This window comes from Sinocyclocheilus anshuiensis, unplaced genomic scaffold (genome assembly GCF_001515605.1).
Source record: "Sinocyclocheilus anshuiensis isolate Anshui unplaced genomic scaffold, SAMN03320099.WGS_v1.1 scaffold676, whole genome shotgun sequence".
Lineage (NCBI taxonomy): Eukaryota > Metazoa > Chordata > Actinopteri > Cypriniformes > Cyprinidae > Sinocyclocheilus > Sinocyclocheilus anshuiensis.
Window position 1 is genome coordinate 2,062,598 of NW_015558579.1, and position 6,268 is coordinate 2,068,865.

Sequence of the window (6,268 nt, forward strand, 5' to 3'; positions counted from 1 at the left end):
CAGGAATCAGCTGTGGTTCTTCAGGATGCACTATGCCGTCTGCAGCCGGCTTTATGTGGCACACACCTGCCAGCTTCTCAATGGCGTGAATCTACATGCCTGAAGCTCATATGCAAACACGCCCACACCTAGAAGTACATCAAGAGAAATTACCACATCAAAAGCCTGAGCTGAGAAATTTGATGTATCTCAACACTTCATGCAGCAGCACGCAACATAGTAGCTGTGGAATATGTTTTAAATGGTATGTTTCTGGGAAAATTTAGAATACATGAGCTAAAGGGTCTGGTTGAATACTTGAATCTTATTTCATAGATGCTAGTTTCATGTCCCTTGTATCACTCCATGGTCCCTTTTTAAAATAAATAGTCTCTTTTCAAGTGAATAGTTTATGTGCATTTTATATTTATTTTGTACAGGGATGTGCCAAACAACATTTTCATCGCACCATCAGCATTTTGGGGCCTAAAATGCACACTTTTGAAAATAGGTCTCAAAGTGCAAGTTTTTGAAAACGATACCGTTATCATCTCTGTTTTAATGGTAACGATGACGTTGTGCGAAAGCGAATTCAGTACAGGAATTTGTATGTGCACAGGAACATTGTGTTTCTTTACTGGCCTAGCATGCATAATACTGTGTTTTTAGTAGTTTTTGTGGACCCATGTGAACGGGGATGGTTTTGACCACTTTGTCGTCTGTACGGAAAATTTTTCAAAAACACAAAGGAAAAAAGCTTTTGTTTTTAGTGCATCGTTGTCATATAAACATACTACAGTTTCTCTCCAATACTAATTAAACACACCTGAACCAGCTAATCAAGGTCTTTTGATTATGTCTACTATAAATGTTCAGAGATGTGCATAGAAGCAGGTTGGAGCTACAATCTACAGGACATTGTCTCTCCATGAGCAGGATTGGACACTTTAATAGCTAAAGCACAACATGCTGACTGAAGCACAGCTACAAAAATATATCAATACTAAAATATATATACAGAATAAGAACAAATCTACACAATCTAGTCGTTAATTGACTAGTCAAGACAAGCCAAAGTAGTTGTGAGGTATGGTATACAGTCAGCTGGTCATGCTGTTAGCATGCTAATTAAACCATGTTGCTAAAAATATCAATACAAGAAAATACATGCAAAATGTACACAAACCACCCAAGTTTGTTAATTGTGAATGACTTATGCACTTAAACATAATAATTTAGTATATTTTTTATATGAGTCATGGACTGCCTTATTATTTTGTACTATTCTCTGAGGTCCACTTATAATGTTATAAAGATTTTTACATCAAAAAACATCATAATTCAGAAGTAAGAGGCTATTTTCTGTCATGTTTTGACCCCCTCATCAGAATGCTCTGTTTGAATAGGCACGGCAGATTGTAGACTTGGAAGTAAACGCCCGCTGTTATGATTGGCTAAAAAGTTGTGTATGTTTGACAGCCTACATCCTTCACGGATGGACACTGCTGTGATTTAGGTTAAAAACCCATTAATACTCTACATATCAAACGATCTGTAATAACAGACAAAGCAAAAGTGACCACATAATGAAAACAGTTACTCACATTTGTGTGTTGCGACATTACTGTCGGATCCAATATAGTTAGCACAGCATAATTTTTAGTTTCAGTCTTTCAAAAAAGGACCACGTTCTTACCGATGCAGCCTGGCACTTCATTAGAAATAAAGTTCATCAATAAAGTTTATCATTCTGCATAGACCTGCACTTGCTGCTCTTGTCATTTACCTACTATGTGCGCGAATCGGTGGGCAGGGCTAAACAGGCAGTGATGTAGAAGCAGGCATTGATCTTCTTCTGCGGAGGTGGTGTTTAGCCACACTATTACATCATAAAGTGCCAAATTCCAAAACCTATCGTTTTGGCAGACTGGCTTCAATATAAGGTGTTTTTAGAATAACGAGAAAGTTTTGAGTTCTAAAAACTTACAGAATGTTTTTTATATCACTATGACCGCTTATATGTCAAAAGATCAACAGAATTTTGATTTCTCAGTTCATGACCCCTTTAAAATATAACATTTTAGTAATGAGCTCCAGAAGCTTTAAATACTGTAAAGGTGGATTGTATCTGTGTTGCTTTGGCTTATTGTGTGACACTTCCTCAAGAAACAAATTAGTCGCCGGACTTGTCAACAAGTCAACCAGTGTGACCCATCCTAGTAACTAGCAATAGATCAGCTGACTACGCATTACACCTTCAGTAGGGTACCAGACACGGAAAGCTTTACCTTCAGTTAAAAGCTGACAGTAGAAACGTGTTTGACCCAAATTAAGGTTTATGTTAGAGGTCATCACAAGCTTTAACTCTGACAACGATTAACTCTTTGAGATAAGTTCCCACTTGAGTTGCCGCTCCTGAGCACCAGCCATGTCTGTCTACAGTATGCAAGCGGAGAAAAGAACATGCAGCACCATTTCACCAAGTGGAAGAGTGGAGAGGTCTTCAGGGAGGATTTTAAGAGGAGAAAAGCGCTAAGTCGAGAATGGGGTGAGCGTTGAGCATTCTCGAAAGGGCATAGCACTCTATTTGTGCACTCACAATATTAATTGTCACTTCCATTGGTTTTAATTGCTGAGTTTTTCACCCTTGCGTGCCATTCAACCCAGTGCACTGATCCCTCCTTTAGATACTTACGGGTTGCTAAGACAACGAAGGATCAGAGCAACACACCATTCTGGCTTTCCTTTAGCTCTCGCCCAGAAACAAATAAACACTCATATACAATTTGACCCTCAATTCGTGTTTCACACAGTTCATGTGATATTTCTCATGGGGTTTCTTCTTAATTAATAGCACTTTAGAAATATAAAAACATGTTTTTTTAAAAACATATTCCGTCTTCAATCACCTTCTAGCATTACCTCTTGGTGAACTAAACTACCACAAAAAAACTGCCCAATAATTCACCCTGAAGGTGACATTCCTCCTGGCCACAGTCACACCCTACAAACATCTATACAACAAAGCCTTGCCCCATCTTTCTTGTGCTCTCTCTCGTCGGTTTACTGGAGGGAGGCTGATAATCTTGAGCAAATATTATTAACTGTTTGCTCCTATCGGCCGCAGAGAGTGTGGCAGTTACTCTTTTGTGCTGCTATCAGGAGTTTAAAGAGGTTTCATGCCATAAAGCAGTGCCAGTCCTTTCAAGTTACGATTCACCTGCTGAACTCTCCTGCACATGGATCAAAAATTAGACTTATATAAAGTCTGAGCCTCTAAACACGGTTGAGATTAGAAAGTATATCCGCGGACCACAGGAAGTCTCCGAGTTCAGTATCCTGTCCAGCTCCAGAGTAACAGGAATGAGGGTTGATTTGTGGAGAGAAAATGTACTCGGCTCTGTTTGGCCTGAGCTAACACAGGTCAGAGGAGCCCACGGCCGAGATTAAAGGAGGTGATTTAAGAGAGAGTCAACCTGTCTCGCTTCCTGCACTATGCTTGATGGGGTTGACATCAACGCACACACATGCACACACACCTACTCAACACAAAAGGAAAGAAGCGGCACTGCTTTAAAAACCCATTTAACAAATATTTTGTAAGAATTTCTTTACATTTGCCACATATAGCAGCTTCGTTTCAAATAATAATGAGCTGTCTTGATGTCTACAGACTATATAGGCAAGCTGCCTTCTAAGTGAAATGGAACCTCATAACTGACTGATTGGAACACACTATTTAGCATTCTTTACATGCAGTTTACAGGAAGTTCCAATAGAGTCTGATGTTATAATATTGCTAAGCTAACGACATGATAATTTAATCATAGATATCTGTATGCATGTGTCGCGGTACTCTTGTGAACGCACGTCAAAGACTCACAAGGAAGAGAAGAAATCCTTGAATAAAGTCGTTTTTTTTTTTTTTCTTTGTGCACAAAAATTATTCTTGTAGCTTCATAACATTACGGTTGGACCACTGATGTTTCTAACAATGTCCTTATTACCTTTCTGGGCCTGGGAACGTGTCAGTTGCATTGCTTGTCTATGCAGAGTCACAAAGCTCTTAATTTGTGTTCTTAAGATGAACGTCTTACGAGTTTGGAACAATATGAGGGTGAATAATTAATGACAGAATTTAAATTATTGGGTGAACTATCCCTTTAAGCGATTTAATCAATACTTTTAGCACATGCAGAATCATCTAACATTAATGATAAACTAAATTATGAAAAGCATCTGTTGCAGATAGAGATATTCAAGTTCATTTAAAAGATAATCTGCGGAAATGTTCTAAATGGATTTAAACCTAATAAAATGTGTTAAAAGGAGCTGAGAGAACTACACGTTTATGGTAGCATTATCATATTAGCCAAAATACGTAGTAAACAAACAATGTTATTTTTTGTATAAAATTCGAATAAAGCAAAAAAGGACTTTGTAGCCAGTGCTCTGTAGCCAGGTTCCATAGGACATTATAAAAAAAAAACAGTTTTTACTCAGATTGAACCATATTTAACAATACTTTTAGATACTGAATCAGATCTATTCACAATACCATTTCTCTTGATCTGCACCATTTCCATAGATCCAGCATACCTTTTGGAACAGCCTTTGTGGTGTGATCGGTAGTGCATCAAAATGCTTTCTAAGTTAATTTTGGAACAGAACCTGCATTCTGTCGTAAAGTGCACATGCTCATATATAATTTCGTTCACAACACAATTTATCTGCCTCTGATCTGACCTCCATCACAAAGGTCAAGGAGAAGTATACATCTGATTGTCTATCACAGACACCACAGCAAAGAGAAAAAGACCCAGTGACAGATGGAGAGGGAGGGTTAGAGGAAGTGTAGGTCTGATCACAACCCCTACAGTGGGGAGTAAATACAGTCTAATGGCCACTGATTAATTCTTCATTGCTCTCATCGGCCCAGTAAAGAGAGATGTAATGACCTGCCTGTGTCTGTCATTCTCCCTCTCCCTCCCGACTCCCTCTCCCGCTCAATTTTTGATTATAAATTAAAAGGGATTGTAAATGGTGTAATGCTGGTTTGAGGTTCCTGATTGCTGTATTTGATTAGAGAATGTCAGTGCACACATTTTTCCCTCTCTCTTGCACTTCAATAGCTGCAACACTCAGCAATGCACAAAGAACACAATGGACCAACTGCTTAACACTACCAACTAAACCATAACTAGCACTAGCTGCAATCAAACACATTCTTTTAGCCTCCCTTTTCTCTTTCTGCTCGTTTTCTCTCAGCGCGACTCTTTGGTGACTTTTCGGAGTTTGTTTCAGGTGTGCAAAACACCAACAAGTGAAAATCACCAGCAATTAAAAAGCATTCACTCATGCAGGTATGAGGAACGTACGACCCTTTGTCTCTCTCCATTATGGTGATGTGTTGTTTCTCCCAGCATACAATGTCAGGTGTTTCATGATAATAGGTTTTCAGAAGGATTTAAATAGGATTCAGAGAGGAGGGTGATGATGACAGATGCAGTGACAGCATAAATTATCATTTAAAAAGTAAATGTTAGTACTTTTTAGTGTGAAATATTGTAACTGCATTCAAAGGCAAGGGAGATAAAATGATTTTTAACAACTTATGATGATAGGAGATACATAAATATATATACAGTACATTCAAAAGTTCAGGGTCAGCAAGATTTTTTTCAGCAAGGGTGCTTTAATGTAACAAAAGATTTCTATCTCAAATAAATGCTGTTATGACTATATACTTTCTTTCATCAAAGAAGAAAGCACCACAACTCTTTTCAACATTGATAATAATAAATGTTTCTCGAGTTTCTTGTACCAACATAACAGAATGATTAGAGAAGGATCATGTGACATTGAAGACTGAAGGAATGGCTGCTGAAAATTCAGCTTTGCCATCACAGGATCCTTTTTAAATGATATATAAATAGAAAACAGTTATTTTTAATTGTCACAATATTTGACAAAATCAATGTTTTGCTGTTTTTTGATCAAATAAATGCAGTCCCAGTGAACGCTAGAGACTTCTTTCAAAACCTTTTACCAACCCCAGACTTTTGTGGTATGGATAACATCTAATTACATATAAATGTGTTTCAGGGGAAAAAGTTACATAAATTTAGGAAATTGGAGACGTGGGTGAGTAGATGATGACGGAATTATCAGTAAAATCGAAACTCTTTTAGATAGACCAAATTTAGATGAATATGTGATTTCGGTAACACTTTATTTTAAGGTGTCCTTGTTACACGTTACATGTACTTACTATTATAATAATAATTAG